General features: G+C 39.0%; 1 protein-coding gene across 1 annotated transcript in view; it reads right to left on the bottom strand.

Moving 5' to 3' along the window:
- The window catches only part of Lrrn1 (leucine rich repeat neuronal 1), a 37338-nt gene extending 19586 nt beyond the window's left edge, over positions 1-17752 (bottom strand). Inside the window, exon 1 of the mRNA XM_023713339.1 lies at positions 17301-17752. The gene's annotated coding sequence lies outside the window, so the exon portion shown is untranslated. The remainder of the gene's footprint in view (positions 1-17300) is intronic.
- Between the last annotated feature and the right edge of the window lie 781 nt (positions 17753-18533).

The following is an 18533-nucleotide window of genomic DNA, read 5'->3' as shown; positions in this document are numbered from 1 at the left end:
TAAAATTTGAAGACAGATTTATGAAAGGGTACATATTTTTAGCATAAGATTTGCTGTTAGTCAAGGTTAAAGACAGCCATGTTCAGGTGAATGACTGTACTTATCCTCTGACTTGGTAGGACTTAAGCACATTGAGTGCTTTACTCTATATTTTAAAGATGAAAAAGAAAGCCATCTTTCCCCAAACTCTTAAAATATGCTTTGTTTCAAGTTTCTTCTCTAGACTATTTTTATATGACCATTTTCTACTGGGCTTAAAGGAGTTGGTTTTCTTAATCTTTACAAGAGAATGAAGTAAAAAGTATGTCTGCCTATTCAAAGCTTTCCTGTTAAAGAACTGGAGACCACCATGGCTTCAGGGGAGCAAATGTCACAGTGGACAAAGGCTGACCTGGGGAGATGGATAAAAACAAAGCCTAAAGAAGGTGCTTTGCCTATGATTTTGCAATCCCAGATCTTTACATTAGCATTCCAGGTTTTCCAGCATGCATGAGGCAGATGTAATGACTTGCCCCCAAGGATCACAGGAGACACCCCCACAATAATCTCTACTTCATTATCTGTCTGTCCATGAGTCTGTCTGTCCATCCAGTCATTCATCCTTTTGTTTCTCATGCTTTGGAGAAACCTGACTAGTTTAAAATTTTAATTGACTTGTTAAAATTCCCATGGCTGATATACGAGCTGAGAATCAAGCTACATTTGACAGATTCTGAGGTTAAGGCTGTTTGTGACAGCACTTGACTCAAATGTCTAACCGGACCTCTAGTAAGTATTATGAAGTCACTGAACCATTCTCTTAGTACAGAGAAAAAAACTAACTTGTTTTCTTCTTGGTTGATCGGAAGAATTCACTCAGGAAATTTGTAGATTTAATTTCTTAATTAGCTGAAGGTTTCCCAGAAAGCTTTTAGCTTCATACTTTAAACTTTCTTGCCTCTGACAAGGATTTTTTAAAAGACATATGTTTTCAAGGCCCCGATAATGAACTCATATTGGAAATCTTTTTTTTTTTTTTTTCCATCTAAAGCCCTTGTTATTAACTTATTTTTTTCCAATTTTCTTTTGTCTCTTGAAAATGGACTCCAGGGGAGGAAATCTAGTTAATTAAGATTTCTGTTAATCCTGCTTTTAAACTGTTTTAGTAAATTACAATCAGGTGAAAACTACCTCCCTTACTTTGAAATAGTTTCTTATTATAGTGTCTTTTTGATGCCGGTGTGTTTCCCTATCTTGGAATGCATTTGAAACTAATGGTCCAATGCTCAGAAGTGCTCAGAGCACTGATGACCCAGACACCATAAATCCAGCAGTGCACATTAGTGATATGGTCCTTAATTACAGAGTCTAGGCCTTATGCAATCAAATGGAGGAAGGGGACAGGCTGTGACATTAAAATGCCAGCACACATTATAAATCAGAGTGTCTTCTATAGTTTCCTTTCAACTCTATTTTATGAAGTTTAAAGTAACAATAATAATTTTAGTTGAACATCCACATTGTTATTCATAAACTTTACATATGACATAAGCCCATGCTGTTGCAGAGATCTTTATTACTTCCTAGTTTCCTAATAGAAATTATATTTTGAAGTTTAAATTTAGAAGGCATTTTTAATGAACCAAATTGAAGTTTTTTCTTAGCAAGAAACTAAATATGAGTTATTTGTTAATAAAATGTGATGTTGAGCAAATTGAAGACCCTTTCTCTCCCTTTCTCTGGCATCACTATATATGTGGCTGACTCCATTTCTTCCTGTGTCATCTCATGTAGCTCTTTTTTTTTTTAAAATTATTTATTTATGTGTGTGTGTGTGTGTGTGTGTGTGTGTGTGTGTGTGTGTGGCCAGCTCAGCCTACCAGGGGGCGGGGCTGACTGGCATGTGGTGCTGGGGGATTGAACCGTGGTCCCTGTGCTTTGCTAAGCTTGTTCTAAGTAGGTGCTTTAGACCACTGAGCCATCTCACCAGCCCCTCATGTAGCTCTTATGGTCAAACTATACTTGGACAAGAAAGAAAAGCAAAATCACTTGGTTCCACAATAGATTCAGATGAAAAGTTGTGATAAAATCACAGGTAGCTCGAAGACAATGGCATACCTTTCAACCACTTTTATAAGTATACTAATCAACTTACTAATACAAAGTCCCAATGACTTAATCACGTCTTCCAAGATCATGCCTCCTAATATCATTACCTTGGTGTTTAAGTTCTAACATAACAATTCTGGAGGAACAAAAACATTCAAAATACAGTACAGGTTAAGCTGAACTCACAAAGGAGAATCAAGTACCCCTGAGCTAGGTCTCGCAAGAAGCAGCACACAAGAAGAAGCTAGGTGGCAAGGGACCTGTTTATGGATACAGTCTATCCATACTTACCTGGTTCCCAGGGCACAACTAGAGAGAGTATTAAGTCAATCATGAGGAACAGCCAAGACTGTGTGACAGTTCCATAGTCAGGAGAGACCCAAATATGCCTTTTACAGGGGAACTATGGAATCATTTCTATAATTGAGAAAGATAAAGATAAGAAATTAATTAAGATGAAAATATGATATAAGAAATCTGTTGAGGGGCCGGGAGATGGCTCAGTAGAATAAGCGCTTCCCTGGCAAGCGCAAAGGCCTGAGTTCAATCCCCGGTTCCACCAAAAAAAAAAAAATCAATTGAAAATATTGTTTTTAATATTGTAGTTGGATCATGCATGTGTTTTCCATATATATATATATATATATAATCACTTAAATTGATATGAATTATTGATTTTTTAAATGATAAACTTTCAATAAAATAAATAGAAAGTAATGGAAGCTGGAACTGGGTGGTCGTGACAGGAAACAAGAAGGATCATGTTTGAGGATCATGAGGGTACTAAACTAGAGAGCATCTCTTAATTAGTAGCGTTAACTAGATGTGAAGAAAGGTGAAGGAAGAGTTTAAAGAATGATCAGACTGTGAAAATACTGATTCCCAAGTCACTGAATGAGCAGCAACAGCAAGAGCTTACTTTGAAAGTGAGATGAAGTTTCCATCGGAGTGACACAGAATAGGAAGAGTGGTGCTTGAGTTCTTATCCCCTGGTCTCCTCCCCACCCAGCCAGTTTGCAGTGGCTTCATTCCTGTGTAGAAGGCGAATGTTTCTTATACAGCCATAGTTCATTCTAGGTCCTGGGTACTACTGCTTCCTCCTAATCCTGCAGTGATGTAATTTGCAAGGTGAAAATACTCAGTAGAGATCCAGAAAAATAGCGTTTGGGAGTGAGATTGGGGCTGAGAAGAAATTTTGGGTTTTTTTCTTATAAAGATTTGGTAGAAGAGGAACAGAAAGGAAAGCAGGTTAGGGATAAAAGAGTGCAAAGAAGTCAGAGATTTATGGTCTTTATAAAGCATAGGAAAAGTATGAAGGATAACTGAATCTTCACTAAAAATAACTAACTGTACCATTTCCTTTGATCATTATTCGGTGGTAGTATCTGAGTTTACTTATTAGTCAGCGCAAAGGTAAAACTGAAATTATTACGGAGGCTAAATGCTCACTCAGGGTTTAAGTCACCCATGTATTATGAAGCATAGTAATTGAGATCAGGCAGAAAAGTAGATCTCTCCATGGAGGCCAAATCACTAACAGCTAAGTGTTGCGGTCATTAGAACTTTAATGAAATTCCTCAGCGTTTAAATCTTGCGGAGGAATGTGCCTACTCAACATGCGCCTGCCCTTCTAACACCTACGAGATGTGGCCAAGTGCATTTCACAGGGTAGAGATCATGAGCAAGAATGACACACCACACAAGAAGTACATGCATGCCTCTAAGAATTTTTGAGGTATTCTCAAGTTAGTATAAAAGTCTTCTTCATTTGTGGGCAACCCAAGTGATTGCTATCAGTTAATTCATGCCTTAATTGAAATATTCATCAACAATAAAAGGAAAATGTGGCAAGGAAGGCAATGAAAACTAAAAACATAAAAGAAGGAGAGCTAATTGAACAGATTCTAACCATGGACCATTGTAACATACATTGTATCTTTTTGTTCTCATAGTCCGGGATGTTGCATCTTTGTTTTGTTTTGTTTTTATAGTCATGCTTCTGATAAGTTAATGTAAATGCACTATGCCATACAGAAGTGAAGGAAAGACTTTCTCCCTGGAGTGCCCTTTATTCTTGGAGGTTGGTTCAAACATCTCAGGATGCTGGCGTGTCACTTAAGCAGTTAAGAATCAGTCTAATTGTTTATGTGATTCCCTCTGCATGAGTTCAAGCTTTCTCCTGTCTTTTAACCTCCCAACACTGCATGTAACACCTCTGTTTTGTGTATAATTCCAATTCTCCTTTTGTTTAACTTCATATAAGCTCTGCCTTCTCAGCTACTCCAGGTGAGTTTAGGAAGCAGAGGGAAAAGATGTTTCCCCTTTTTAGCTATTCTAAGCACAGTACACTGTCCTGCTGTCCCTGAAAGTCATGAACCTGCTTCCAACCTTTGGGATTTGACTTGGAAAGCTGTTCTCTGTTCATGCCCTTTACCTGTCTCTCTAGATTTTGGGTTAAGTATTTCTTCTTTTGAGGGAATTTTAGAAACTTCCATGTAACATTCTTTTGGTCTCATGTACTTCTTTTTGGTTGGACATAATAGACCCACAATTTCATATTTACTTTTGTAATTAGATTTTAGCTTTTTTCCCATCAGATGGCAGGCTCCATGTGGGAAGGAGTCATTGTTTTGGTCTGCACTGTATCCTGAGCTCATAGAAAAAGGTCTGCACACAACATTGCTGCCAACATTTGTCAAATGATCAAATTGAATGACTGACATGTTCTAACAACTGTATCAAATGCTTTCTCATATGTTCTCATAGCATCACTGCATGCAGATATTATTTCTCCAATCTACAATTAAGAGAGCCTGTCTTGATTAAAAATTTGAGAATTGATCAAAAAATTGAGTCTTTTAACCAAGATTGCACCACTAGTATATGATGCAAGAGAAATTCAAAACTTTGTTCTGTGATCTAAGGCTCTGTCTTTTCTGCTTTGCTTGGCAGTTCAACAGATGATCATTTAATAATTTTGTCTTGCCTTTGTTCACTCAATCACACTAAGGAGTCTGGCCACTCATCAGGGACTTAAACAATGCCAGGTACATTATTTCTCCCCACATCACACTTCTAAGAGCACTTGATATTCTACATACACAAGATAAATGCTTTTGTATTAATAACATTGTTGGCAGTAGTATAAAAGCAGTACCAAATGATATTATAACAAGCTTTCTGAAACCACACGAACACCTAAGTATAATGCATAGTGTACCACTCATTTTCCACCTAACTATAGAGGAAATAACCATGTAGAAATTGTTTAAAAGGTCCAGTATTAGCAAGTGAAACACACATACGACAGTGATGCATGCCAATTGCTTTTACAGGTACCAAGGTCTTAAGAGTAAATTATAGATTTTGTTTTTGCTTTTCTCTTAAGGGGCTGTTTGGTGGTGATGGTATTACAGTGGTAGAAATAAATAAGCTTAAATTAAGATACAATATTCTTTATTTGAAGCAAAGACAAGACAGGAGAAAATCAAGGATAGTGACACTGAGGATAACAGAAATCTGGAGGTAAGTGAGAGATAAGAGTGCATACCTGTTTCAACGTATTTACTAGCTGGATAATATTGGGTAAACTCCTCATCACAGGTTTTTCCTGTATCTTCAAAATCAAGATAATACTTAATTTTCAGAGTTTCTATGTGGTCCACTCAACCCTTAAAGATAAAATTCACTGGCCTACAAGGTTATGAGCCAGCTGTTTTGCTTGGTGATAACAGTAAGAGAATAGATACTTCCAATTATCAATAAGCATTGATTGTGAAGACTGAGCATGATAAAGAAAACAAAGTTCTCTGTAAATAATTATTACTCTTCGCACACAAAAAGATGTTCTTCACTCACCGTATCATCTTCAAATAAAAAGCTCCCAGGAGATATAGAGTAGGGCCTTTAGAGGCTGTCACAGCACTCAGCTCCTGTGTCAGTTCACCAGGGGTTCCCTAAGAGGTAATATCTGATCTATTTTGCCTTCTGATTGTCTTATCTCAAGACTAACTGCTCCTGGAGTGCTCTAATCTAACCAAGACCCTATGGCTTGGTTAAGAAAATGATGATGATATGTAAAGACAATGATACTAAGAATTAACAATAACAGTGGGAGTAACATTGTCTACTGAACACTTACAAAATGCTTAGAATTGTTTGAAGGGTTTTACATGCCCCAACAACTTTGTTATCACAATGGATATAGAGAAGGAAGCTATATTGCTTTGAATTTGGATCCTTCTCATGGAATGATAGCTCTACATTTAACCTTTTCTCCCTGGTTGGAAAATGTGATTCTATAAGTTATAATTAGGAACTGCTATAGTTCAGATATTGTCTGTCTATCAAAAGTTCATGTGTTGGAAGCTTAGTCCCAGTTTGGCAATGCTAAGATGATGGAACCTTTGGAAAGTTGGGCCCAATGGAAGGTGCTTAGGCACTGAGGAGATTAATATGTTTGTGGCAGAAATTCAGTATTTCCTGTGAGAATGGATTGTTACATAAGAAGGTAAGCTTTCCTAGCTACTGTTTTCCCTCATTAACACATGTGACCTTTCTCTATGTGTCCAGTTCCCTGCCAGTATTCCTGCTGCATTGTAACACAGTCTTGGGGCCTTCTCAAACACTGGGGCCACACTGTCCTTTCTAGCTACTGTGACAATGAGCTAAATGAAACTCATTTCTTTATGAAGTGTAGATCCTCAAGTATTTTGTTATAGCAACAAAAACAGATTTAGAGGATTTTTAACCTTTTGGGAGGGAGGAAAAATAGATATGGAAGAGAATCTAGAAACAATCTAATACAGTAATCTATCCGCCAGACCTTTCAACCATATCTGAGGACTCAAGATCTCTCATACATCTGGACAAATATAAAGCTCTCTTGGTGTATGCCACAAAAGGTGGCTACCATGTGAACTACTGATTTCATAAGCACTTAGTCTGAATCTTTTCTCAACCTTTCTTCATTTGTCTTAAATGAGAACTCCAAGAATTCAGCCACAGTCACATTAAAAAATGTCAGATGTCAACAAAATACCAGTTCTACTCATTGGTGCCATACCCTGAGTACTTAATTGGTCCATAACATATGCTAAAGGACCTATACACATGTTGACTTTGACCAGTTCCAGTGATTCTTGAAGGCAGTCTCTCTTACTATCCTCATTTTTCAGATAAAGAGACTAAGGTTCTGGGAAATCACATCAGATCACAAAGCTGAGATGCGTTTTTGAAACTAATTCTTCCCAACCCTAAGACCTGTCTTGTTACCCACTTTTCCCCTTGCCTTAAGTTGTACAGCCTATAACACTAAGGTAGTAACAGGTCCATTTTTCTATGGCATCAATTTTATATCAGAAGGATACTTTCAAGCAAAACAATCTTTTGAAACACATCTCAAGATTGTTTTTAATACTGCTGCAAGCTGGAAGCTGTTGTAAAAATCATTTAATGCTTTTCGTAAGATTCAGCAATGTACTTATCTCTGCAAATACTTAAGAACATAATAAATTTAAAAAATTAACCATTTTACTTGTTTTTTTCTGTGTAATAGAAAAATGTTTTTAAACTTTTAGAAACCCAAATTTAAACAATGATATCATAATATAATGTGTAGTGTGATAATAATGGTTATAACAATGCAATCTTCAAGTATGCATTTTAATCAATTTAAAATTATTTGCCTTAAATATTGTTTAAAATTATTTTACATTAATAATTCCAATATAATTATAAAATACAGTCAATGATTAGTTAAATAAAAGTTCTTAACCAAATTTCCAAATTGCGCAAATGGTAAATATGCCTTATTTTACATAAATATTGCTTTAAAAGAGAATTATATAAGATATAGATGGACTATGGGATCAAATTTAATCTTCTTTGCTTTTAAGTTGCATTTAGAGAGGAAGAAACAATCCCTATGGTGTTAGCTGTGTAGGTTTAAAAGCGCAAGGTCCTGAGTTCAATCCCTGGTACTACAAAATAAATAAATAAGTAAAATCAAACAAAATCAAACAGACCCAACTTCAGATTCCTGCTCTTCCTTTTACTCATCTTTTTACATCCATTCACAAGAAATAGAGCTGATTCTTAAAAGTGTTCTGCTTAGAAAGCAGGACCCCTACAAACCCAGAACTCAAATAAAGGACTTTGCCCTTGAAAACAAAAATACATTAATTTCCTCATTTTACAAGTATTTCCTAAGTTTATGCCAGCAGGGTGACCTTGAGCAAGTTACTTAATTGCTTTCTGCCTTACTTTCTTGTGCTGTTGGATGGGAATCTACATGTTATGAGGACTAAATGAGTTAAATGCATATAATGTATTTGTGATGGTTCCCAGCACACTGGAAAGGATGGGAACTAACAGTGGCTATCATTGTCATTCTCCTACTGCTACTACTCTGCTATGTTAGGAAAAATAATGGGCCCAGGGGATATAATTTGGGAGCCCTATGTAATACTTTCCTTCCAATTACTAAAGCATCTCATTGCATAGAGCTAATCTCTCCTTCACTGAGGTCTGGTAGTGAAGCAATTTGGAAACTTCTTCACTAGGATTTTATTTTCATGGTGTCAGCCTTCACAGTTAAAAGAAAAATACCACACTAGCATTTTTTGCATTTTATGTTTTTCCTTCATATGTCTTTAAACTTTCACTGGTCTCTAGGTAACAAACAATGAATTTCTGAGTGCATGAAGAGGTGACTGCAACCCCACAGAACACAACAAAACTAATTGTTCTCTCTAGGGCGTTAAACGTACACATGGTCCTCACTGCCCAGAACCATAATCAGGTAGAATAACAAGCCAGATAAAGCCAATAACTGCTATTCCACTGTCTTTAGTTGCTCTATGATGATTCAGTGAGTTAATGAGTTATGTAGATTCCATAACTCATGTCTGATAAATTAATGTAGATTCTATTCATGTTCTAGAGATTCAGGATATGGCTGAAGTCCTACATATCTCACTCACAATCTTCAAAATAATAGATGATAAAAAAGAGGCTTTATAGCTTGCCATTATACTTCTAAGAAATTGCTATACTAACCCAAAGAAGTCAACAGTCTCAAACTCTTAAAATCAAGGTATTGGAATATTTTGCTGAATTCATACACCTACAATATTTAAATGACAATGGAATACCCTTCTCTGACAAAACTAAACAAAAAAGGGGAGTCAAATGAATGACCATTTTGTATCTGTATATTCAAAATATGATAGATATACAGCTGCATTCTCTTAATTCAAGGAATAGAGAGGTTTGTTCTAATGTTCTAGTGTTTGTGGACAGGATATCATGTCTGCATCTTGTACTATGAATAACCACTAAAACAACAGTATGCAATATATTAATTATTGAAACTGTGCTAGTAATAGGTTTTGAAACTGTCTCATTGCTATTTGTTTCTCAATAAAATTATTTTTAAAAAAGGTTACCTCAAAAATTCACTTTGATATATCTTATTAAAGAAATATGAACTTCTGAGTATGGAATTTTTCTCCCTTTTTTTGTGTGTGTATGTATGTGTGTGTATGTACACATTTGAGTGTGCACGTGCATGTATGTGTTCACTGGTCGTCATTTTCACGTAGGAAAGTGAAATATCCCTCCCCAAGAAGAAAGCAAAAACATGCCACCAATGTACCTTTTGTAAGCTGAACTTTGTTCTTTTGCAAATTCTAGGTTATCTTACTTGCTAGCCCTAGCATCACTGTCCTTAGAACCCTTCGTGATTGTCACAGTAGTTTTTTCAGCTGATAAGGTGAGATTAAGAATAAGAGGGCTTTACTACTTCTTAGGAAGCCCAGCTTAAATTTCCCTGCATGAAACTTTTTCTTTGCTGCATCACAAGTACGTGCTCTTTGATAATTCAAAGATTAGAATGTTGAGTCACTATCATCTTGTTAACCTGCTCTGACTCTGCAGCCCGAGAACCATGCCGACCTGAATGGAACAGGCGGTGGGTCTGAGAGAAGCATGAGTCTAGGGTCTTATTAAACTCCACTCTTTCAATAGGTGCAAGATGTTAAATAACTTTCACTTGAACTGGGAGGAAGAACTCTGCAGCTCCTCTTCTTTTAAAAATAAACAGCTCAGATATATTAAGTGACTTGTCCAGAATGACCAGGAACTTCTCCATGGCTCTGGTCCCATAGTTAATGAAAAAAAGAAGGCTGGTAATACTTGATATCTCAGAATGTTGCAAGTAAAATGAAATATATATTTAAGGGTTCTACAAATTTTAAAGTCCTAAAACATGAAATGTTATTAGCTTTATCAACTCAGCCATATCTTTCCTTTATGAAGTTCATGCCCTTCCCTTTCTTGCTACTGACTTTCTGTTTCCACCCTTTCCTGTGTCCTCAGGATACACTGATACTGATAGGACTGTATAAGGGATGAACAGTTCCATCCCTAGCTTAAAGTTCTAGGCAAACTTAGGCAATCATTCAACCACATACGATCAATAAGACTAGGTCTAAAATTGCTTTGTGAACACTTGTGTTCCTGGTGATAGCCTGTTCTGTGTATTAACAATGTTTCTTAAAGCCTTTATTGACAGCTACTATCTGGATTAACACTCTTTCTTCAGTAATTATGGAGCTCACACTTTCCCCACAATGGCATTCTCCCTTCTGTAATCTCCACTGGACTTTAGAGCTCCAAGGGCAAAGGTCCTGTTTGTAAGGAGAAGGTCTCTCATTCCTGGCACTACTGACATGTAGACAAGGTAATTTTTTTGGAAGAGACTGTACCATGCAGTTTAATATGTTTAGCATCACCCCTGGCTTCTACTCAAGAGATACCAGGAGTACCCTCCCCTGTTATCAGCTGTGACAGCTGACAAAGGAAAAAACATGGCAGCTCAGTGTGAAGGCCCTGGACTCAATACCCAGTGCCACCACTGAAAAAGAAAGTCTCCAAATATTGCCAAAAGACCCCTGAGGTGTGTGTGCATGTAAAATCACCACTGCTTGAAATCCTTCATTATGTGTGCTTTCCTGACAGTTGGCTCAATAAAGTGTAGTTTTCTTCAATAAATTTTTATAAGAATACATGGATTGGGCTGGTGAGATGGCTCAGTGGTCTAAAGCACCTACTTGGAAGAAGCTCAGCAAAAGCACGGATGACCGTGGTTCAATCCCCCAGCACCACATGCCAGCCAGCCCCGCCCCCTGGTGGGCTGAGCTGGTCACACACACACACACAAACACACACACACACACACACACACACAAATAAATTTTTAAAAAAAGAATACATGGATTGATGGAAATAAAACATAATGGATTTAATGTATAAGCTGCTGAAGAAGGAAAAAAGCAAGCTAACTTCTCTTGGCCTCTAATGCCTCCTGTAACACCTGGAATACAGCTGTTGTTTAGTATGCATTTATTATTTGAACAAATGTTCATTGGTCATAAACAACTCATTGTAATAAAAGGATACATATTCCTGTATCCCTAATAATTTTTTTTCCTCAATGAAGCCTCCAGGTGAGGTTGTAGGGAGCTGTCAATATTAGAGGGAAAAAAAGTCTTTAAAAGAACAAACACATCTCTTAGCCATAAGATTAGGAATTTAAAAAATCACCTTCCAGCAAAGGTAAATGGCTGTACTCCCAGACTTTTATGTCTCTGTATAATGAGAGGATTGAGGTAGAAATCAGAGTTTGCAGGGACAGTACTAGAAACACCTACCAGTGTACCTGAATCCTTCAAAACACTGGTAGTGAAGTATCAAGTGGTTGCAGGACATCTAGGTCATATATTCAGTCATTAGTGTCATAGCCTGAACCTGAGATTTAGCCTTACTCTCTGCACAACACTTGATCACACTGATTATTTTGGATGCAGATTAAGTCTCACTACTATTGTAAAATAACAACGCAGGTTAATGATATTCTTTATTGTCACGCTAGCATTTTTTGAGGGGACAGGGAAATTATAGGCATGCAGTCAAGGAAGCCACTCTTTTGCCTTTCAAGCCAAGCTTTTATAGTTTTCCTAAATGAGTGTTCTCTCATTGTGCATACACTTAATAATGCAAACTTATTTTTTTATTGTCTCTTAGATCTTCTTGACATAGATATAAATATTGGGGCTGTTCAGGTTTCCTGTATGAATTGAAAATAACTAGTACATGATCCCACAAAGGCAGTCGTAAGTAGGAAGAGTAAATATCATGAAATTAATATTTCAAAACATTTTCCTGAAGGCTAGGCATTGTTGCAAATCCTTCCCTTGGAAATCTTTGTCAGAAAAAGGCTCATGCTTGCCATTTCCTGGACATTCCTATAGAATTATTTGTCTATGATTTAAAAAATGGCTCCAGAAAATAATAGCAGGCTTAGTTATGTGTTCCCCAAACTTTACATAATTGTACTTCACCCTCAGGTCTATAGTATATCTACCACACAAAAAAATCTTTCATTGAGATGTCATGTCACATGTATAGTGTTAATGTTACTATGGTAACCAAAAATGCCACCAGTGTGTCTGTTTCATATACAAATGAGGGGACAGCTGTGGAGTCCACATGTCTGCCAGGGGTATAATAGATGTGAGTGAGGACAGCCTGGGTCAGAAAATTACAATTCATTTACATTAATCAGAGCTTTCAAATAACTTCCAACCCCTGGGCTATAAAGAGTATAAATGGAAGGCAATAAGCCACCATAAAAGCAGTTTTCACTCCACAGCTTTCAAAATGAGGTATATCAAGCTAATGTACTGGCATCATTAAAGGGTACTCTGAAGTCAGGGTGCACGGGACCTTCGATGTGTATCAGTGCATACTTAAGCCTATCTTACAGCATTTCAGTGGTGATTTGCAGTGCTTCAGGTGGAATATTTCCATCCAAGTATGGTGTTTATGTTGTGTATTGGAGGTATAGCTTCTGTAAACCTTTTTGCAATCTGACTGTGATAGTCCTTCCAAGCCTGCTGTCCCAACTCTGCCATGGAACAACTGAGAGACCAGAAAGTTAGCAGATTAAGAAAGTGATTGGAAACTGTCTACGCATGACTGGGTGAGAGCTTGCTTAAGCAAATAACTGGTAAAATGGCTAATAACATCCCACCTCTGTTCCAACTTTTAAAAACATTAAGAAAGTTAAAAATATAACATGAAATCATTCATAGTGTTTCATTTAAAGGTTTTTTTTTTTTTTTTTTTTGGCGGAATCAGGGATTGAACTCAGGCCCTTCCACTTGCCAGGGAAGCGCTTATTCCACTGAGCCATCTCCCCAGCCCCTCATTCAAAATATAAAATGGTATAAATTTTACTTGTTAAGTAATGTGTTTAAGAGTTCTACAGCATGGCAAGGTCCAGAAATAATCATTTACTGGATTGCAATGCCCTGTAAATAGACCACTTATTATACATTATGTTTTGAGACGTAGAAGCTGTACTCTATAAAATGTCCATTAAGAAGGTGAATAATAATGTGCTTAAACTAGAAAACTTTAAAAACAAACCTCATGTAGAACAGCCTTAGAAGAAATGGTATCCTTGGTCACTAAAAATATTGTGTTTTATATCTAAAGTTTAACTTTTATCTCTCTTTATTTTGAGCCCAAATAAGAGTACATGTTTTTCTGACTTTATCCACATAATTATTTCATCTTAAATGCAGTATTAATCAAAGCTCTATTCATGAGTTAAAGATAATTCCATTGTTCCCAGAAGAGAAAATGATTCCAAAACAGTATTTTCTTTATCTCCAGAGTGGCTTAACCCAAAATAGATGTTTAGAATAATTTTAAAAAATGAAATACAATGTTTGAGCAACCTTATAGTAGTGTTCAAATGAATCATTCTGATAACTATTATTTTGCAGCTTAAATATAAATTTTAAAAGAACATTGTGAAAGTCTAGTGAAAAATGGCATCCATATCCTGTAAGTTATCATATTTTGTTTATGGCTTATTTAAGGTGCACAAAATGCATACAGTTCTGATAATTTCTAATTGTTTACAAATAATTTGTAATAGTCAAATTGGATTGTGTAGTCACAATATAACTTTGAATAGGTGGATCTTAAAAATACATGATATATTCTCTTGAGTGTCATGGTGCCCAGAGTAAAGTATATATAACAGTGGTTCTAAGAGTGTAGGTCAAGAATCTAGGGTTGGCAAGGTATCACTAGAGGCAGATCAATGGTTGGGTTTTTGATTGCTCTTCTAAAGAATTTCAGGCAATAACCCAAACTACCTATGATTAGTTTTCATAACCACATCGTACAGTTAGATCTAATCTGATTCCTTTTTCTCTTTTTTAGAGAATAGAGTGATCCTTCATAGTAGCAAGTACCTTATTACTTTTATTTACCTAAGAATGACCTCACTAATCTTTCATTAGAGTTGCAGAATAAAGATCTTGCACTGGTAGTAAGTGCCCAAAGACAAAATTTCAAAATTCGGCCATGGTATGTTGTTTGTTTCAAATATATAGTACCTACATAATTCTTAAACAAAATGGAATATAGTTTTAGTTTACAAATGTCGTTTCTATTTTACAGTTATGCTTCCACTCCATCAGGAGGTTGCAATGCCAGGTTTAAAGGACACAGATGAGTTTATCACAATGATTTGTTCCTTTCTGACTTTTGTATAATTCTAAAGCAAAAATGCACACTTGGCTGTAATATTTTCCTACTGAAACTATATTTAACTCACTTTTCCCCTTCTGTAAAATACTGTCTTATATATAAAAAAGAAAACTGAGCCAAGAAAACAAACTTTAGGAAACATGTAAAATAATAAACCAACAGCTGTTGTAGATCCTCCCCCAAAACACAGCCCTCCAAAACAATGTTGTCTTTTTTTTTTTTTTTGGTTGTATTTTAATGCCCTTTCAGTGAATATATAGAATGGGGGCAAACGCTGTTCCCGTGAATAGGGTTCTTTTCCTTTCAACAGTGTTTGAGACTGACAAAAGAAGAGGCCCTGGTGCTGGTTTGGCAGGAGGTATAATCACCAGCCTCACGTGTGGCCCACACTGCCCGCCCTTTGTTTAGCAGCCACGCATTGCCAGGAGGTGAACAGTACAGTGTGGTTGATCAACTAACCTTAAACAAAGCAGAAAGGTCCTTGCTCTGGGGGTCTGTTGCTCGACTGCTTTCCTATTCATTGTTCTATTCTATAACCTGACATCCAGCCACGTCTGTGACTAGGAAGTGGATGGTTTCATTGACAGCAGTTCTACAAAGTTTGGTGCTGTAAGAGCTCAAATGATTTTCACTCGACAGTGAACATTCTCTTGAGATCTTCATTTTGGTCAGTGGGAGCTATCTTCCTCTTTATTAGTTATCTCTAAGTTAGGGAACAAATATGAATAAGAGAGAATTCTTCAAAGGAAAAGAAACTTCAAAAGTTGAAGACTCTTTTCAAAAATCACTTCAGTTCCCCAGAAGTGGACTAACGTTATAGGCTACTTCCACAAATACTTTCCTTTCTAGCTCCATATCCAGCTTGAATGTTGCACAAATAAATACATACAGCCAGGTAAAAAGTGAGTGCACTCTGGGCTTTCAATATAGCACATGCAAAGAATTTGGCTTTTGAATATTGGTGCCAGCAAGCCATGGAATTCTTGAACAGAAAAACTCACACTTGCGCCTTTATTCCATTTTCTTAAGGTCTATTGTTAACTGAAGACTCCTTGTCTTTTCAAATTCCTTCATGTGAATGGATGAGGCCAGACATCTGCCAGGATCTGCTCACATTTGCATGCAAATCAGAGACTTGGGGACACAAATGGCCCTGAAGCCAATAATGCCACTTTTAGGTTTATAATGATAGAAGTACAAATCTTCCTAAACTTATCCTTCTAGGCCTAGTTTTTAAAGATAAAGTAATTATTATATTTGAATAATATTAATTATCTAGACTACTGTGACTAAACAAATTGCAAATAATAAATAAAAATAAAAAGACATACCGCCTTGCAGAAAATCCTACTTGGAAGATCCCAAGTCAGTAGTACTTGCTCCCTCACTGACTTCCAATTACTTCACTATCTCGGACCAGAGAATGAAAATACTAACGGTCAGAAGGAATTTATGAAGAGTTTACATTTTGGATTTTTGGCCTTTGCATGTGTCCTACAAACAACTTAAAAACATTTGGAGGGTCATTCATTCATTCAGTCACTCACTGTGGCGCTGTTCTGGGCACTGGCACCCCAGCGGCAGGTAAATACGGCAGCAAGGACCCCACCTTCTGGGGGAGGTATCACCCTGGGTCTTCCAGTCGCAGTTTCTACGCCTGCTCTCCGGGAGCAGTCCCGGGAAGGACTCCTGTCAGTCTAGGGTGTGCGGTACCCCTGGACGGTAGGGTGGGACTCCCTCCGCAGTAGGCGGTGGCCCTGTGAACCAAGGGAGTGTAGAACGAGGTGGAGCCTGTCCACACCCGTCCCCACTCAGCACAAAGGACACTCGCTGGCAAACTTTCCTTGGTCCTGACCCCGGCTGAGCAAGGAACTACATGAAGGCTCTGTGGCTGGAGGGGCTTCCCTGGCATTTCAGCCTCCCTGGGAAGCCTCCTGGGGCTTCTGGACTTAAAACGTAGGGATTGAGGTTCCCCCATGCACACGCCCGCAGACCACAAGAGAATTCCGTAGGTTCTTCCTAATTTCCTGAGTTCAACACACAGAATTCTTTGTGAATTACGTCCCTTGCCCCTTTCTCCTTCCAAAAGGCCACGGCCAAGACCTCTATTCAGCCCCCTCACCCCCCACTGCCACCTTCCTGCAACGGGTCTCTGTCTGCCCCCTTTCCAACTCCTTGGGTTCTTTTCCCACGCTCTACCTCATCCCTAGCTGTCTTCCTCGGTTCCCATTCCTAATGCCATCTCTCCCCCTTCCCATCCCCCGGTTCTGTCCCTGAAATCCAGCGGTTTAGCCTTCTATTCCTGCTTTTGCGTATTTTTGTCTGGGTTTCTTTCCAACGATCGTTCTCCCCGACCCTTCTTTCCTGTAGAAGGAGAGGAGAATAACTACATTCTCGCCTCCCGACTTTGTCATTTTCTTCAGCTCCAAGAGCCGCACCCCCTGGTCCCCTTGGGCCCCGCGATCTTATTCCGTGGTCCTCCAAACCCTCTTGGGTTCACCACACCGGCAAGTTTGCCTTTACTTCCCCTTGGCTGCTGCCCACAGCTCCCACCACGGGCGGCCGCTGGCCCGCGCACTTACCCCAAGGCCGGGCTGGTGGGGATGTTGGGTGAGCGCAGACCGGGCGCCAGCCGCGGCGGCAGCAGCAGGAGGAGCAGGAGGACAGGCTAAGTGGCGCCTCCCTCTCAGCCCGCAGTCAGCACTGAACACTGGGTCCTTGGGGGATGCAAGGCAGAACACCAAGATCGGAGGCGAGGCGGCAACACCAGCAACAGCTGCTGCGCGGTACTGGTCTAAATTCGGCTTTTGTGGGCCAGGGTAAAGGCAGGCAAAATTGGAAAGGAAGGCAAGGGAACTGAGGTGCCGAGGGCGGGGCAGCGAGAGGTCAGGTTCCCAGGAAGGCACCCAGGCACCTAGAGATGCAGCCGCCAACGTGGGCCGGTCCTCTTCCCCACCCCGCGGGCGCTGCAGCCTCGGGCGCACGGGCGCTCGGGCGCACGGGCCTCCCCTCGTCCTCTGGCTCACAGCAGCACACTCAGTGCGCCCCGCTTTGTGCTCCCGCAGCCGGCGTGCACCTGGTGTAAGCAAAAGCGGTCAGCTGATGGGCTGAGCGCTGATTGGCTGCTCCACTGCACCCTCCCCTCTGGGCCGAACCCCTCCAGGCCTCCCGACCCGCCCGCAGCTCCGCGCGTGCTGGGCACCATCTGTAGCCCACCCAACAAAGCCGCAGCGCGGCGGCCTCCGGTGGCCTGGCTGCGCTGTGCTGCCACTGCAGGAGCAACGGGCTGCCGCTTTTGTCTAGGAGACAAGGTTAGGAAGGCAAGGTTAAAGAGGCAAGGCACTTGCCAGTTTTTTTGTTTTGTTTTGTTTTTTGTTTTTTAGCAAAAAGACCAAACACAACAATAATACAGTAGTCATAAATAAACAAATAATACTGTATATGAAGGCAAGCTAGGCGCAGTGCCGGCTACATAAATGTGTGGAATGCAGAACTCAGTTTCGAGGTTGAGGGGAAAAGAAAATTCAACGTGAGATAGCCAAGGGTGAGATCTTACCCTTCGTCTTAAAATAGATGGTGAATCCTTGGGTTGTGTGTATAATCCCAGGTAGAAGTACACCGGTGGCTGTGGAGAGGCGCCTCAGCTGTGGGAAGTAGTATCTGGATACCTAACAGGATGGCAAAGCTACGTCCTACTTAAGGAGGCTTTCAGAAAATGTTTCTGTAACTTCAAAATTACAGCTTTCTGATTTGTTAGGTGTTAAAGTTGTGCTCAAATATATGAAGTAATAGAGAATGCGATCGGTTTGTAGTGA

Source organism: Octodon degus, unplaced genomic scaffold (genome assembly GCF_000260255.1).
Source record: "Octodon degus isolate 3935 unplaced genomic scaffold, OctDeg1.0 scaffold00030, whole genome shotgun sequence".
Taxonomy (NCBI): Eukaryota; Metazoa; Chordata; class Mammalia; order Rodentia; family Octodontidae; genus Octodon; species Octodon degus.
The sequence above is the reverse complement of the archived record's forward strand: the minus strand, read 5'-3'. Positions and strand labels throughout refer to the sequence as shown.